At 39.0% G+C, this 18,426-nt stretch overlaps 1 protein-coding gene across 1 annotated transcript in view; it reads left to right on the top strand.

The window, feature by feature from the left end:
• The window catches only part of LOC149473569 (uncharacterized), a 215,855-nt gene that overhangs the window by 9,482 nt on the left and 187,947 nt on the right, over positions 1 to 18,426 (top strand). The gene's annotated exons all lie outside the window — the stretch shown is intronic.

Raw genomic sequence — 18,426 nt, 5'->3', positions numbered from 1 at the left:
AACAAGGAAACTGTAACTGATTAGACAGACTAACGGAACAAATAGTTGCATGGGTTACACAACACAATTGGGTCTTTGCCTATTAAGTTGTACAATTTATTAGGTAGACTTAGATGGCCCAAATTGATAGGAAGAGGGTAAAACTGTCCAAGGATGTAGATAGTATAGGTTATGAGAAAGCACTGAGCACATTAAGAGCTACAGCCAAATGTCAAATATAGCAGAACTGTATATATTTTTCTATGTAGCTGGCTGTAGATTCAGTGGTAAAGCAACTACAGTATGAGGGCATGGAAAAGAGCAGACAATTCTGTCAGAAGCCCAAAAATACTCTTAAGCAGAATAGTCATGAAGCCCTGTGTAAACTGCAGAAGATGGAAGACTGGAAGAGATTGTGGATGTCCAATGTACTATTGAAGAGTCACATACTTTCCTTGTCAGGTTGGGTTTGGAGCTATTTTGGATTATGCTGTTGGTGTTTTTGGAACAATGGGAAACTTCTATTTGGGTTTACCTGATGGTCCCATGGCTACCCAACAATGCCCATGGGGCTAATGGTATAGCAGGATATTGTTGGGTCAATATCCAAGGTGAATATTGCCCCATAGGGGAGTTAGTTGTCCGGGTGGTGCACAGTGGAGTTAAAACACGTCCGTTGAATCCTGCTGTGTCCAAGTTAATATACCTTTAAAAACAGCATTGTAAAACGCTACTGCTTCCATTACAAAAACACCGGATTTAGCTCCCTGTTTAGGCACTTCATGTTATATGGTGCCAGTTCTTTCACTCTCTTCTAGTTGTGTTCCCGCCTTGTCACCATGTCTCAGAGACCTCTGATAAAGTACACGTTACAAGTTACTGTTTTAACACACATTTTATGGTCCATTGTTGCAATCAGTAAGAAACCATCAATGAAAAATCCCATACAGCCAATGCTGGAATGCATACCTGTATACAGGAGGTGGATGCAAAAGGGCTCGAGGGCTCAGCAGCCCTACAATGCTAGAAGGGATGACAGGTAAAGACAAGTATTTTTTATGGGAATTGTTTATAATACACTGTGAGGGTTATTTACTTAAACTGGACAGTGAAAAATCTGGTGCAGCGCTGCATAGAAACAAATCAGCGTCCAGGTTTTATTGTCAACGTTTAATTGAACAAGCTGAAGTTAGAAGCTGATTGGCTTCCATGCACAACTGCACCAGATTCTGAGTGCACCATTTTTAGTAAATCTCCCCCCATGCTTTGGTAAACTAAATGCCATTCAATTAGGATTTATATCTACGTTAAGGTTTAGGATTTAAGATTGTACTTCAACTCCATTGATGGCTATTATAGTATAAAACTCTACTACTACAATTTTGATATAACTTTTCCCAGGAATTTTTGTAAATTGTGTCCATGTTAAAAAATAACATACTCTGCACAAATTTTACGTATGAACATATGAAGTAATAATGTTCAGGCTGCCCTTATATGTTGGCATGGCCCTCTGTCCTTTCTGACAAATAACCTTGTGCGTTATTTGACAGAAATTTAGACATTCTTCCAAATGGAGCTATAGCATCAAACATTGCTCTAGCTGATTCCCTGCGATAAATAATGATTTGACAGTGAATGAGGATGCACTTAGCAAAGAAGGTTTTGCAGCTTCACATTTATCACTTTGAGAGAGGAATGACTAATCAAATGCTTAATTACCAAGTAACAAGGGGACATTAAAAAAGTGATAAATGTGAACATTTTCCAGAGAAACCTGTTCCTCTCTGTTTAACTGTCCAATAACACGAGTTCAAAAGGAAAAATTGCAATTGTATTCATGTGCTAAGTTGTAAACTAGTGCTTTTATAGACAAAATCCTTCTCTTTCTGGTGATGCACTTCACTGATATCAAATTAGACGTCTCTCTAAACCAATAAACTGTGAAGGGGAATGAAGGTCCTGTATAGCTCTGGAACATCAGTTACAAAGTGGGGAAAAGTCAACACTTTATCAAGCACCTTTAATGTCCAGAATCATTAGCTACAACCACAGAAGTAAGAAGTACCTTTAAATCAATGTGTACACACACACACACATACACAGAAGAAGCAAAAGTGCTGCAGTAGGCTTTTACCACAAAGTGTGCAGTTTTTTGGTAAAAATGCTTACTCATCACAGTTTCTAAGAAAAAAATAAATAAATAAATAAAAAATCTAGAGGCACTGAATATGAGAAAAGTTGTTAGAAGTTTGAAACAAAATGCTATTGTTTAGGATACAATCTAATTATTAGTGATTTAATTATTTGAAGAAAAATATGGGCAAATGTACGATGGAAAACATATTTTTAGGAACATGCTTTGTAAAGTATTTTAATATACATTAACAGGGTTCATTATCAGTACTGGATATGTACTGGATGGGAATATGTGCTGGAACATGTTACAAGCTCCTCCCTAAATACAGGTGTAACATGTAACATGTTCAAAAGGTGAAATGATATTTTAAACCAATGGCTGCCAACCTATTCACAAACTTGTTACCCTCGGTTCACATCTGTGCAGGTGGTGCCGCTGCGCAACCCGCACAAATGCCTGCAGCTGCACCACCCACTCTGAGGAATGCGGGACCCGCGGGCAGGTGCCATTAATTTTAATGGCACACCTCACACACTGCTAAATTGCAATCATACTGGGAACCTTGGTTCCTGCATGGGCTGCGATTACCAAAGTAGTGCAGGGACTTCTTCCCTGCGTGTCCTGGGGCATGGGAGTCCATTCAAATAAATGGGCTCTCGTACTTGAGCAAATTGTGACCCGCACAACTGCACAGATGTGAACCAGGGCTTAAAGCAGAACTGAAGGCAAAACATTTTTTTCAATTTTAAATAACATGGGGTGGGTTTTACGCCCGTCAGGTTTTTGTCATCTGTGCTCTTTTGGAGAGATTTCCCTTTACTTCCTGTCTCATAGTCACAACAGGACGTCAGAAGCAAATCCCTTGCTGTCACCAGAACTAGTGTCCCGTTGGAGATTTCCCCTCTATGCTTATTCTTGTGACCACTTTTTTTGTTTTTTTTCTGGTGATAATGATCACCAGGACATATAGAGAGGATGAATCTCCCTAATGGGCACACAGGCGGCCATAAAAAATGACACAGGGGTTCTAATCTAACACTAAAACTTAAAAAAAAAACTTTGCCTTCAGATACACATTAAAGACTGAATTTTTATTCTAAGTAGTTGCTAACTTCCAGATCTCAAATTATTTCTCTACACCAGGGTTTCTCAAGCAGAGTTCTGTGGAACCCTAGGGTTCCTCCAGAGGTTAAATCAAAAACGATTTCTCCTGCGCTCCGGGACCCAGGCCGGTGGTGAGTAGATGGAAAACACTCCAGAGAGGCAACCACCGGAGTATCCAAAGTCGTGCAGCTCCAAACCAAGGCTGGGGAAGCCCGAACAAACTGTGAAGTGAAACAACAAGAAGCGCACCAACCTTGTGCATTACCTCAGTAACCAAAATTTATTTAATGAAGGAATGGTACTCACAAACAGCGGATAAAAACAGGCATGTAAGTCCACCAAGGGACTTCAAACGCAAGAGACCAGCACGAATCCCATCATGGGTGTAGGTACTCAGTCCAACTGACGCGTTTCGAAGGTCAAGCCTTCTTCCTCAGAGCTGACTGGACTGAGAGTGTATGCTCCCATTTATACCCACAGACTGAAATGGAACCCTCCAAAAATGGGTTGGGCTCTCCTGGGCTGGGGGGAGGGGCCCGGATATCAACAGAGTACAGTAAATAGTCAATAGTCATCCAGATGAATATAGAGCAATATAAATCATAGAATTTAAAATAAAAATAAAATGTATACACATAAAAAATAATGCATTAGAAAGTGCAGCTTATAAATGCAATAGCAAGAGTTAAAAATTAAAAATTAGGACACGATCAGTATAATGCTAATATCAACTAATGTCCTAATTTTTAATTTTTAACTCTTGCTATTGCATTTATAAACGCGTCAGCTGGACTGAGTACCTACACCCATGATGGGATTCGCACTGGTCTCTTGCGTTTGAAGTCCCTTGGTGAACTTACATGCCTGTTTTTATCCGCTGTTTGTGAGTACCATTCCTTCATTAAATAAATTTTGGTTACTGAGGTAATGCACAAGGTTGGTGCGCTTCTTGTTGTTTCACTTCACAGTTCCTCCAGAGGTTGCCAGGGGTTCTTTGAGTAAAGAGCAATTTTTACCTCTCACAAAAGTTCCCACTGACACCATTGATCTTTTTAGTTATCTGTAAGGGGGTAATTCTTCCCAGTGACCACAACTGTAAGGAGCATTCTTCCCACTGACTATTTTACTAATGTATCATGAGTTATAGATATAGTCATTTTTAGCTGGGTTCCTTGAGATTGGAAAGTTATTTCAAGGGTTCCTCTGTGTTGAAAAGGTTGAGAGACTGCTCTACACAGTTGTAATATAATAATGTATACATTAGCCTAAAAAATACAAATTTGGAACCAGTACAGGATATATATTGTAACATTAGATACAATGTACTTGTAGGCAACATCTTTTTTTATTAACCTTTAAAATATAATAAATGTTTTTCCAGCATCAAATTTAGGATATTGGCTGTTACTGTCACAGCAGGAAGGAAGCAGACAAGGCAGTGGCTCTAAAAGGGAAATCTGTAGATCTCAGAAGGCAATGCTGGACAAGATTTATATTTCACACATATCTTTTCTTTCACTGCCTGCCCTTCATCCCTCCCATAAACATCTTGTGTTAACCTAAATGTCAAACCCCAGCCCAGGGAGCCAGATATTTCCTTTGTACTTCATGCTTTCTTCAAGCTGCTTTTTAATCACCTTTTTCTATTCTTCACACCTGATTCTAACAGCCTCCAAAAAACATAGGCATTATACATTCCTGTACATTTAAAGTGTTACTAAACCCAGGAACCTGCATTCACTATATCTGGCCTCCCACAGTACACAGAACATGCAATTATTTTAGTAAATATAAACTTCTAAATAACTTCTCACCAGCAGTATATAGCAGTTTTGTGACTTCTATCAGTGTCTGGCTGAGCACTGGTTAAAATTTGTAGGAGTTGACAAAAAATACCAGCCTTAGCAGTAAGGTGCACATAGAAGGGCAATGCACATCATAAACAAACAAAGGATTTCCCAGGAACACTTACCAACCAGCCTGCAAAACAACCAATTTGGCTCTAACAGTTTGCGTTAAAAACAGAGCGTTTTGTTTGCACACATTTGCGAATACATGCGTAAGCCACAGTCCAGCATCAAGGGCCCTCTGTATACTGTGGACCTAACTCTAAAATTTCCAGAGCCTCCATAGTAGGAGCACATATATCAATGGATAGGTTAAGGGCAGGTATGCATGGAGCAGCCCATCCCTCCTTAAAGGTATGGGGATGCACGTGACATATTTGCAAATGTGTCCAACAAAACCCTCTGTTTTAATGCAAACTGGTAGACATGTGTAGCGTTGCATGACCACGCCATTGTCAGTTAAAGGAACATAGCACCGTACTGCAAAAAATGGCCAGGTCAGGAAGGGGGTAAATCCTCTGGAGGGCAAGTAGTTAAGCTAGAAGAATGGCTGTGAAAAATACAACTAGTAACTAAGTAGTATGGATAGAATGTGCAAGGGTTATTACCTTTGTTTTGCCATTTGTTCCCGTACTGAGGAGATTTATTCTCTCGGATGGTCCTGGTGTTCATTGTCTCCTTTAGCTAATGGGCAATGGAGGCAATGAACACCAAAACCAACTGACATGCTGTTGCTCATTTCAGGAAGTTTATGTTAATGAAAATCATACTTGAAGCAAGTCAAATGCAGGCCAGAAGGAGGTCAATTGCAGGTCAAATGCACCTGTCAATGATTTCTGAATGATCTGAGAAATGTCTCAAACTGATGTTAACTGATGCCAAAGTCATGGGAAACCCAACATTTATAAGTTGTCACAAGAACAGTAAATGAAGGAACCTTCAGAGGGTAGCATGCCTTTATAGGGAAGGTACCAAATTCCAAAGACTTTGGTACTTTTTAGTACCAATGCACAAAATATATACGTATTGTTAAATTTCCAAGATGTATTCATTCTTCATAAAAGAATCTATTTTCTATCTATTTTCCTTCCTATATTCCAACATATATTACAAGCCTATGATATATGTCATGATAATGTCCCAGGAACAGTAAAAGAGGGGAAATACTGTATTCCATTTAGGAAGTTATAGTAAAAACTCCTCTACGAGACAAACTGCAAAAAAAAACCTGATAGGGGTCTTAAAGTGGTTGTAAACCCTGACATATACCCAGTGAAGTAATTGGCCTCAGGTGATACACAGAGATAAAACACATCCTCCTACATAAGTTGTACCTGTCCAGCTACACCCCTCTGTCCCCTACAGCCATTCAACATGCAGAATTTACACAGGATCTCTCAGCTCTGAAAATCAGGGGGTGGGGAGCTGCAGTCGCACACTGTACAAGAGCTCTGAGAGCTGATTGGAGGAAAAAGACACCCCCTTCCCCTTTCACATAGCACATAGGAACAGAACTGAGGATGTCAGTCAAATGCTGTGCCCTCCCCTGACATCATTTTTCTCTTGGTGTCAGGAAAAATCTTCAAAATTGACTCAAGCTGATAGCAGAGGAACGAGGCAGCAGACAGAAATGACACTTAGTGATCATTATTGAGACAAGTTCACACTGTAGAAGGATATGCTTTGTTCATATTTCTTTAAATTCGTTTTTAATAAAAAAAATTTCAAAAACAATAACAAAACATTGAGCAATTGTGACATTAGCAAAAATACCATCACATACATGTCAAAATTATGCCGACTGGATACAGCAATCAACATATACAGTACATATAACCAACCAAGAATGATATCAATGACATATCCAAAATTAGAACAAAAAGTTATAAAGTATTATGCCGATAACACGCTCAGAACATAACAATGCACAGTTTGTTGCCCAACAAAGCTCTGTTCATATTTCATGTTCGGGGTTTACAATCACTTTAATCAATCCCTATTCTATAGGGAAATGGTGAAAACTGACACCTTTAAGATCAATATAAGAGTTTGAGATGATCTTCTTACTGTTTTACAAGTAGTACACTTGCCCAGCAAGTATAGTACTGTACTTGTAAAATCTACTCAGAGGAAACCAGAACAGGGGAAGGAACATGGGCCTCCAGAATGATGCCATGTACCATGGTTTGCTATTTATTTCTAACTTTTATACAAATATACAAAGCAAAATGTGGTGCAACATATGCTGCATTATCTGAAGTGGTGTGCTATTTGCAAATTTCCGAGGGGCTACTGCACATTGTATAGTATTCTGAAACTCTGAAAGACTTATCCCACTTAGGACCCCATGTGCGGTGGGCTCTAAGTGTGGTATTGCTACAATGAAGATGTAACTTTTAAGCTGATTAAACCTATTATGAATGGGGAGAGCATCTTGAAAAACATGGACAGTATTTCTGGTTTTCATTGTTTCCACCACTAGGCTAAAATGAACAGTCTATCATCATTATGGGTTTGTTAAATTAAAAAAAAAACATGATATAATGCTCCTTTAGGAAATGGTTTCTGTTGCTGTAATTAGTTGACAGCTTTACTGGACTGATTTACTCATGGAATGAATCTGATTGCCATATATGATTTCAGGAAGGTTTTGTTTCTCCCAAAGTGGTTACATTTGGAACTTGATAGACTTTTGTCTTTATTTTTTCTACCTTTGTATCTAAGCAACTTAGTAATGCATTTAACAGGAACTTGAGAACAAGAACATGCATTGTGAATTCAGATCCCTTTTGTTGTTTCCTTTTTATTTGAATTCTTGGGTCAATGACACATAATTAAGTCAAATTATTATAGGTAATAGTACAGAAGGTGGAGGAGTTTAAAGTGACACTGTTGTATTCATTGCTTAACTCATACAGCCATCTTAGATAAACTGTGTGTTAACACAGCTATATATTGCTGTCTAGATGATCACCGTAAATAATCTGTTTGTAAGGTTATTCGGGGGCCATAGAATTAGCTCATTAAAAGTGATCATGATATAGCCACATTGTCATGATGTCACTTTCCATGGATCTGATGTATTTCAAACCACTATATATGCAACATAATTACTGTAATTACCATTTAAATAACCTGCATTATGCTGAATTGGCTGCCCAATTAACAGGCACATTTACAGCAATACAGTGTATATCAGTATATACATAATTTACACAATGGAAGAAGAGGAGAAATCAGTTAAAGTGACTCTGTTGCTAAAATAAGAACTTGTAAATCATCCCACCTATTAAAGAAAATATTTCATACTTACCTATCCACCACACACTCCACTGATCCTCCCTCTGTTGCAGAGCTAAATCATGCTGAATAATCTTTACCAGCTCACACTTTTGGGAATGCCTAGTCCCCCTCTGCACTTTGTGGTTCAGTCCACCCTACAAAACTACACCTAAAAGTGTCAGATTCTGAAGGTTCCAACCCCTGTGTAGCTCTACTACTGCTTGCTAATAATCAAAATTATGTAGCAATTTGGCCAGTAAGGGAACAACTACTTTTAGGTAAAGGGCAACAGCACCCCAATGATTCTGCTGCTGGCAACACTTCGCCTGGACAGTGTTACATGGACCTTATTGTTACTGACATGTACTTGGTTTGATGCCGATATGATAAGAAGGCTTCCCTTGCGGCTGAGCGCCGAGCATCCCTGGAGGTGAGAACAGGGAGTGCAAAGCTCAAAGAAGCATGGGTGCCTTTTACGTAGCTGTGCTGGAGAATGCTGGACTGGCAGGACTAATGGCGGGACCTCTGTTGCCCTTGGAGATGCAGCAGGACCAATACAGTGGCCACAAGCAAGATGGCACCTGAGGTAGAAGCGTGGTCAGACTGGCAGGCCAGGCTGAGGAAGCACAGTCAAGATTATAGCTAAGGTCATACACACAGAGGCAAGCCAGAGAGAGGACTATTGTGTGGTCAGGAACAGTAGCCAAGGTCATACACAGGAATCAGTTGGAGCAGGCAGAAGAGTAGTCAGGAAATGGACCAGAGTCATACACGGTAATGCAGGAGAGGGAGAGTCCTTTAAAGCAAGCCGGGTTCAAAACCAGGGGTCAAACAGCGAGAAGGTCCAGAAAAAAGTCGGGTCGGTAACAGGAGGTCCTAGGAATACAGGATACACAGGAACAAGGAGTACTGGTAGCTGAAGATCATCCAACAAACTCTATGTGCAAAAATTGTCCTTATACAGGGTGTTTGGCACCAGTTCTGGCAGCAGGTGTGCGCACTTTTGTGCATTTCTGTGCAAACGAGCACGGCCATGTAGAGTATTGGCAACTACGCCAGGTCTTTTCCTCAGCACATGCACATTTTTGTTCTGCTTTCTTCTCAGCACATTCCCATGTTTGTTCTGAATATCTCCCTGACAGCTACATTCTGAAAGCATCTGTGGCAGAATGTACAATGGTGATTTTTTTTTATCTCTTACTGAACAAAGTCATGCTTCTGCTTTTTTTCTTCTGTCTGTTCCTTTCAGGCTCCTGCTTTTTTTTCTTCTGTATCTTCCTTTACCTATAATTAGTGTCTTATTCCAAAAGTGATTTGTTACAGTTGTTAAAGATTTACCCAGACAATTGTTTCTAGATGCTGCTAGAATAATTGCTAAGGTATGTTGTTGTATCAGTGCATTTGTGTATTCTTTGACCAACATATTTCTTACCACGTGGGCAAATTGAACCTCATGTGCAATAATTATTACATTTAAGAATCTCATATTGCTTTGCCCGACTGCTGTCCTAAATGGTATATTTGGGCGCCATATGATTACAAACTGAGCAAACTGTGAGAGAGCTCTACATAGCCACAAATGTTATCATATGGCATGAATATGATAACATTAAATCACAATGAATATAATTGATAGGAAGTTTTCCGAGAGTCCTATTTAATATTGAACAAATGCATAGAGTAATTTGACGTGTGAAGATTCATTTATGGCTTTATACCAAGATCCTCAATGGTACTTTTGTGTTAATTACTCCTCAAGTTACATATCAAGACATACACTATATTGGTGTGACATTTTATGACTCTGCGAGAGGTAATTATGTACCTGCTTATATAAGATCTTTGATCTATGGCCACCTGGATTTTTAGATACATAAAACTGATCTGCCACATATTTCATAGTTTATGTGGGTTATTGTTTTCTCTGCTCTGTCACTGCTGATCTTTGGTGTTATAGTGTTGGATATTGCAGCTTATAAGGTATTGTTTGTCAACTGATTTAGAGCTCATGTACACTGCAGCTGCTAAACTGACATTCAGGAGCTGTTGAGCGTTTTTTTCAGCAGCCCCTGAACTCTCCTTTGTGTTTTCCTATGTGTCCATGTACACATACAGTTGCAAGAAAAAGTATGTGAACCCCTTGGGATTACGTGGAGTTTTGCATGAATTGGGCATAAAATGTGCTCTGAACGTCATCTAAGTCACAACAATAGAAGAACACAGTCTGCTGAACATAATACTACACAAACATTAGATGTTGCCATGGTTTAATTGCACATAACATGTAAACATTCACATTGCAGGGAGGAACCTTTGGACTTAATAACTGCTTGACCCTCCTTTGGCAGCAATAACCTCAACCAAACGTTTCCTGTAGTTGCAGATCAGACCTGCACAACAATCTGGAGTAATTTTGGACCACTCCTCTTCACAAAACTGTTTCAGTGTAGCAATATTCTTGGGATGTCTTGTGTGAATCGCTCTCTTAAGGTCATGCCACAGCATTTCAATCGGGTTGAGGTCAGGACTCTGACTGGGCCACCCAGAAGGCGTATTCTGTGCTGTTGCAGCCATTGTTTTGTTGAATTACTTGTATGCTTTGTCATTGTCCTGTTGCATCACCCATCCTCTGCGGAGCTTCAGTTGGCGGACAGATGGTCGTACGTTTTCCTGCAAAATGTCTTGATAAACTCTGGAATTCCTTTTCCCATCAATGACAACAATCCGTCCAGGCCCTGAGGCAGCAAAGCAGCCCCAAACCATGATGCTCCCTCCGCCATGTTTTACAGTGGGGATGAGGTTTTGATGTTGGTGTGCTGTGCCTTTTTTTCTCCAAACATAGTGTTGTGTGTTCTTCCCAAACAACTCAATCTTGGTTTCATCTGTCCACAGTATATTTTGCCAGTAGTGCTGTGGAACATCCAGGTGCTCTTTTGAAAACTTCAAACGTGCTGCAATATTCTTTTTGGACAGCAATGGCTTCCTCCATGGTGTCCTCCCATGTACTCCATTCTTGTTTAATGTTTTCCTTATTGTAGATGTGTCAACAAAAATGTTAGCATGTGCCAGAGATTTCTGTAGGTCTTTAGCTGACACTCTGGGATTCTTCTTTACCTCATGCAGCATTCTGCGCTGTGCTTTTGCAGTCATTTTTACAGGACGACCATGCCTAGGGAGAGTAGCAACAGTGCTAAACTTTCTCCATTTGTAGACAGTCTGTCTTACCATGGACACATGAACATCAAGGCTTTTGGAGATACTTTTGTAACCCTTTCCAGCTTCATGCAAGTCAACAATTCTTGATCGTAGGTCTTCTGAGAGTTCTTTTCTGCGAGGCATGGTTCACATCAGACAGTGCTTCTTGAATCCAGTAAACCCAAAACAGTTGTGTGTTTTTAAGGGCAGGACAGCTGTCAGCAACACATCCAATATCATCACACTGATTGGAGTCAAGGTTGGCTCACTCCTGGCTTCAATTAGCTCTGGGAGAAGTCATTAAGCTAGGGCCTCACATACTTTTTCCTCCCTGCACTGTGAATGTTTACATGTTATGTGCAATTAAACCATGGCAACATCTAATGTTTGTGTAGTATTATGTTCAGCAGACTGTGTTCTTCTATTATTGTGACTTAGATGACGTTCAGAGCACATTTTATGCCCAATTCATGCAAAACTCCACGTAATCCCAAGGGGTTCACATACTTTTTCTTGCAACTGTAGTCTTTTACAGTTGTTTACAGGCAGTTGAGTTTACAGTAGTTTTCTTGAATGCACCAAAATTGCGTTCAGGAATAGATTTTACTGGCGTTTCAAACGCCAAATGCTTGTAAACGTTTGTAAATGCGGTTAACCGTGTGTACAAGCGTTTGCATTTATACACGTTTTTTGACAGGTTCATATCCAGATGCTGTCCAGAGCCTTTTTTCTTCATCAAAAATGCATGCAAAGCATTTTCCATGTATTCAAATGGACCTAGTACACCAGTGCAGTCAGTTCCAGGTTTTGCGTGATGGAAAAAATGGTAGAACGTGCTGCATTATACTCATGATGGGATCCATAGTAAATACAACCAGAAAATACAGGTAATCTCAACACATACTGATCTCTCTGCTTCTGCTCTCTCTATTTCTCTCAAGATGTCTGAAATAGTTAATTATTTACTATTTTTCAGTGCATTCTGGGCATTTGGGAGGGTCTCCTGAGGTTATCTTTTAAAAATGCTTCTAACCACAAACGCGGCTAAACGCGGCTAAACACGCACAAACGTGGTATGCAAACGTGGCTAAACTGACGTTTTTTATCCTAGGTTTTCCAGCAGTCAGTTTCCCGCAGTCAGAAGAGTTTTCCAAACATCTTGTGTGCATGAGCCCTTACTTGTTCAGTTTATTCGCTCTCTGTTTCCTTACTTCTTATCTCTAATTATGACCTTATTATTTGGAGATTGTGTGTGATCCTTGACATAAGGCAACTGGCTAATGCCTTGGAACATAGTGCATTCACATCTGCTAGTGATTGCATATACCTCTACATGTCATTTCCAAAGCATGGTGCACTAGTAGTTGCACTTTTGGATAGCTGGTAACTCAAGAATGTATGCATTTATAAAGACAAGTGCAAATATATGTATAAGTGTAAGTGCATCATGCTGCATACTTCTGAAAAAGTGGCTAATTGTAATGATATGCATTGAGCATCCCTCTAACCCCTTCCCTCCTTTTTTTGGGCATGTGGGTTGTGGTTACGGGTAATAGAAAATCCCAGTAACCACCTTTACTTAATTTTTACATCTTCCATCAGAATAGTTTAGGGTATATAGATTAGATAGTTGTCAGGGCTGGGCTCTTGCTACTTAACAAGCAGCTCTTTTCTTTCAGTGCTCAGAAGCTGCTCTTTGTCTCCACAGTGACCCACCTGGATACTATTACCTGCCTCATTAGTCCAGCTTACAGCCAGTCCTTTTTGCTATTTTAGTAGCTTGGCTCATTTCCTCCTTGCACTTGTGTGGTCTATGATCTCCAGTGTGTTCCTGCCTGTGTTCCTGTGTACAACTTGGTCTGGCTGACTTCTCTTCCAATTCCTGTTCCTAATTTTTGGCTCCTGACTACGCTGACTTCTGGTTTCCTGACTCTAGTTCCTCTGATTACCTGCTCTGGCATCCAAACTCTGGCTTCTGTTTTGACTACATTCCTGATCTATGTTATATTTGCTATTTCATTAAAGGTGTGATTTTAGCTGCACTTTTTGTCTCTGCCTGGTTCATAGTTCCTGACAATAGTTTGCTTGGTAGTTTTCCTATCAATGCAATATATATTCTTTCTTTACCTATTGTTATGCAATATCACATTCACCTTCATGTTTTATTTTTCTATTTTCACTCCATACAAATGATATACATTTTATGAGGTATCTTGTGTTATTTTTATTTTTTATTTTGAACCCAGGTCGTTACCAATATGGTGTTCATTTGTTTGAACACCTAAAAGGAATTTTTTTTCTCTGTCCATCATCTGATATATGATCAATGCAATGAGGGTTTGTCCAGCTGCCTTATACCATGTTAAAATTATCCAATTACTATTACATTTTTGTTTGTATCTATTAGAATCAGAATCAAAAATTTAATTTTTTTTATTGCTGGAAACGATGTGAGGGGTTTGTATTGCATTTGGAATATTTTTTTCATTGTTTCTATGGGTTAAGGTCAGGTAGGTTTTACAGCATACATATGTTCAGGATATGCATATTTTTTTAAATATATATATTTTTTTTTCTAATTGGCAATTTTTTAACTTTTTTTTTTAGTATGGAAATATAAAGTATTTTTGTAGTATGGAATTGTAAAGTAAATACATGTTTCTTTTCATATGAATTTGTTGCTGTGTTGTTCAGTTTGCTTTGAGTGAATTAGGTAGCATACTGTATAGCTGTTCTTCTGAACCTGCAGGTAGTGGTGGTGAAGATCAAGTTTTATATGGTTCAATGCTTTCCTTTGGTTCCATATTATCCCATCAACTTTGCAAGTTGCAGAATAAAAACGTGTACATATCTATCCTCACTGACTTTGGACCTGCTTTTTTGTGACCTAGAGTTGAGATGCACAGAAAATTTAACATTAATCTCAGTTTTACAGAGTACATTTAGATGTTGCAGTTGATCTAATTTTATTTCAACTTATTGGAGTTTAGTAAGAGGATGCTTTAGCTGTTGAAATGTGTGGTTCTTCACATGTACTGTATTTCCTAAGTCATAAAGGAGCTGTGTAGAAATGATTTCTTTCTTTCTTATGCTCTTCAGTATATAGTGCAGAGACTGTAAATATTAGGTGCATTATGTTAATAAGACAAATATACAGTATAGTAAGTATATAATTTTAAGGCGTTTAATTTAGTAATAGTTTAAAGCATATTTTTAGTTAAACGTTTTTTTAGTTTTGGATAAAGTGGGAAAGGGTTAGAACATCTATCATGTTTTTATTGCTTTTTGTGTCCCATTTGGTTGATATCCCTTCACTTACAGGCTTGGGGAAGTAACACAAAGTTTATGGGAATCTCTCCAAAGTGAGGGGAACAGGTGTTCCCAGTAGAATATTTTACCTCTTTTCCCTTTTATGGTGAAAACTGTAAAATATAGACTTCCCCATCACTTTCTGTCTCAGCGACAGTGGTTACCAGGACATATAAAGGGGTAAATTTTCACGAAAAAAGGAATAGATGGAAAATTTGACAGTGTGAACCCGTTCCTGTAAAATGTAATTTTTCATCACTTTGGAGAGATCTCCTCTCCCTTCCTGTTATGAAAGGAAATCTCCCCAATGGTGCACAGACCACACAAAAATAACTAAATAAAAAAGTGGTTTTAGTCATTCTCTACACTGTCCAAATGTAAAAAAACTGGCTTTAAATACACTTTAAAAGATAAGGAAATGCTGAAATAACCTAAGCATAAAAGTTGCATCACAACTTCTCTTATACATGCTGCATATAATTTGCAAAAAAAATATAAATGCAAATATCCCTTATTAATCAGGTTCTCGGTGGTCATGTTACTGCAAAGCTCTGATTTCTCAGTGTAAATGAGTGATTTCTGCAGCTGATGGGAGAGAATGGCTAGAGCAGTAGAAAGCCAATGGGTGACATCATGACATGCCCCATTGTCGGTTCACACAATTATACAGAGGATTCGTAGCTATGTCTGTATCCAGATCAGTGGAGGGGGGCAACATCTTAAACGTAAGTTGTTTTAGCATTTATCTTCAATTTTAAGGGCTACTTCATACTACATGCTTTTCAGTTTTTTTCTGCATCCAAAATGCACAGAAAGTAGGTTATATAGTTGTCAATGTTCACATCAGTGCTTGCAGTTCCAGTGCGTTTCGGTTGCAGAAAAAAAAAACAGGCTGAAATTTTCCTGCACAGAGCTGTACTGGAACGCAGTAAAACGCATAAAATATGCACTGGAATGCACTGGAACGCACCAAAAATGCACTGGAAAGAACATGTCCCTATTTAGATTGAAGAAAAAGAGAGGGGAAAAATGAACTGGAAAGCATAAAAAAGCATAAAAAACTAAATGGAATGCGTTGAAAATGCACAGGCAGAAACGCATCCAGAACGTATCTGGACTGCATTTCTATGGTGTGAACTGGCCCTAAATGTAAATCAAATGCAGCTAAAATTATTAGTAGTAGTATTATTAATAATAATAATTATTATTATCTTTTAACTGATTATTCAAAGTGACTTTTTCAGAGCACCCCCACCTCTGTTTAGGGAAGATTATTTTTATTATATTATATTATAGTTTTGATGAGGACAGTTTTCTTTCAGTAAAATACATGGACTGTACAGTTTAAATTACATACCTTCCTGTCTTTAAAATAGTAACACATTTTACTCTTTTCAAAGCAGCGCATTTGGTAAGAGATGACTCGAAGGACTCATGCCTTCAGGCAAGCAATGTTGTGTGTTTTTATTGGTATCATTTTACCCACAGCAAGAGGGGAAAGGGCGTAGATAACATTCAGATTACCTTGCCACAATGATTGTCCTTTGCCCTGGCCTGATTTATTACCTGCGGTTATATTTAGTATATTTAAGGAGGGGGTGCTGTTGATATAATTACCTTTTTCTCAGCTTCCATGCTGCAGCAACATCAGAGAGGTAAGTATATCAACAAACTGTTTAAAGATTACATTTAAAGCCAGTATTTTTGTGTTGGATACAGGGATGAGGGATTAAAACTTCTGTCCTTTTTTTTTTTTCCTGGCTGCCTCCCTGTCAAAGAAATTCAATTTCTCTATTTGTCCTGTGAGGGTTGGAGGCAGATGGGAGGAGCTCCAGCATACACTATGTGATTGACAGCCTCAATTGTGCATGTTTCCCTATGACATTGTGTAGAGGAGGGTGTGCCCATTCCCTCCACTCAGGTCTCAGTTTACACTCAGCTTTGCTCTCTGAGCTATGCAATGTGTGACATCAGGTCCTCACCTTCTGCCTCTGGAATCTCAGAAATGCTTTATGAATTCTGGATTTTGAACTGATGTGGAGGAGAGAGTACTGCAGATAAACAGGTACAACCTATGTAGGAGGATTTGTTTAATTTCTGTGTATCATTTGAGGCTAATCGCTTCACTGGGTATATGTAAAAGTGTCTTTAAATCCAAATTATTGAGTTGTCTCCAGAAAATGAATAGAGGCAAAAACTTTAATAGATATACTTGGGTAGCATGGGAGTCAGGTTAATTGAAGGGTAACATTTACGTGTTGGTGAGATTAAGTACGAAAGGCTAATTATAGGGTTAGATAAAGTTTAAAGGTTCAGCAGGAAGGGTTAACTTCAATTCAGAGCAATTCATATCACTGCCCCTAAAACCAATATACCAGCATTAAACATATCTATATTTGAGTTGGCCTACATATTTCCTTATTTTGTTTGCTTTGTATAAATATGAATTTTCTGTACATATATTTTGGCTACAAGCATGCATTACCTGAGAATATGTGTATACGATATGCAAACACTGGATTCCACAATACCAGTCTTATATCTGTTTCTGACAATTCTTTAAGCAAACAATGAGCTTTTGTGGATGCTGCAACCTGCATGGGTCTCATGCACACTAGCACTCCTGTGTTTAGCCTTTCTAAATGCAGAAGAAAATATCTATGAAGTGTAAACAAATTTTTTGGCTCCCAGATCACTTGTTCCTGCGTTTACAGTGCTCAGTATATAAATGAGTACACCCCAACAGATTTGTCAGAAAACCTTTACTTTCTTCTCAGAATCAACATTTTCTATGGGACACTATACTACAAAATACTCCCACAAAAGTGGGCCATTGATTGCAAACAAGATTTGTTAATTTGCAAACACAAAAAAGTATTTTTCCTAACAAATTCATTCAAGACCATATTGCAAAAATGAATACACCCCAATGAGAGTCTTAGGAGAAAAGTTCAATTTTAGACAACAAAATCCTAATTAACAAGAATTCAACTACAGGGGAGTCTAATAATTAATTAAACAGGTGTCCAGCAGACAGTTGATTATGAAAGGGATTTACTTAACAAAGAAAATCCCTTCCTATTTAATGCTGTCAGTAATGGCACCACATGGAAGAGAAATGTCACAAGGCCTGAGAGAAAAGCTTTACTTATCAGTCAAAATACTGTAGCAAAAGTGATACAAAAATTTAACAAAGATGGAACTGCAACCATCTCATAGAGACGTCCGGGCCATCCACGGACATTAACACCTCAACAGGAACATCTGACATGTACCTTGGTTGAAGGCCAAGTTGACAAGAGGGCTTTCCTTGCAGCTCTGGTCTGAGCACCCCTGAATGTGGTGACAGAGGTACAAGGCTCAAAGAAGCACGAGTGCTGATCGCTTGATAGCAGGTGACTGCCACTGTCAGGGATGTAGTCAAGGTGAGCCAGGGTCATACACACCGACAGCCCGAGAGCAGCTCAGCGACTGACAGAGACTTCCGGGTGCACCCGGAAGTCTCTGTCAGTCGCTGATCTGCTCTCGGGCTGTCGGTGTGGTGTAGACAGATTCGTAAAGGTCTGTGGG

The sequence above is a fragment of the Staurois parvus genome, unplaced genomic scaffold (genome assembly GCF_062004578.1).
Source record: "Staurois parvus isolate SC_StPar_1 unplaced genomic scaffold, SC_StPar_1.0 ptg000013l, whole genome shotgun sequence".
Taxonomy (NCBI): domain Eukaryota; kingdom Metazoa; phylum Chordata; class Amphibia; order Anura; family Ranidae; genus Staurois; species Staurois parvus.
This window is presented reverse-complemented; position numbering and strand designations above follow the sequence as displayed.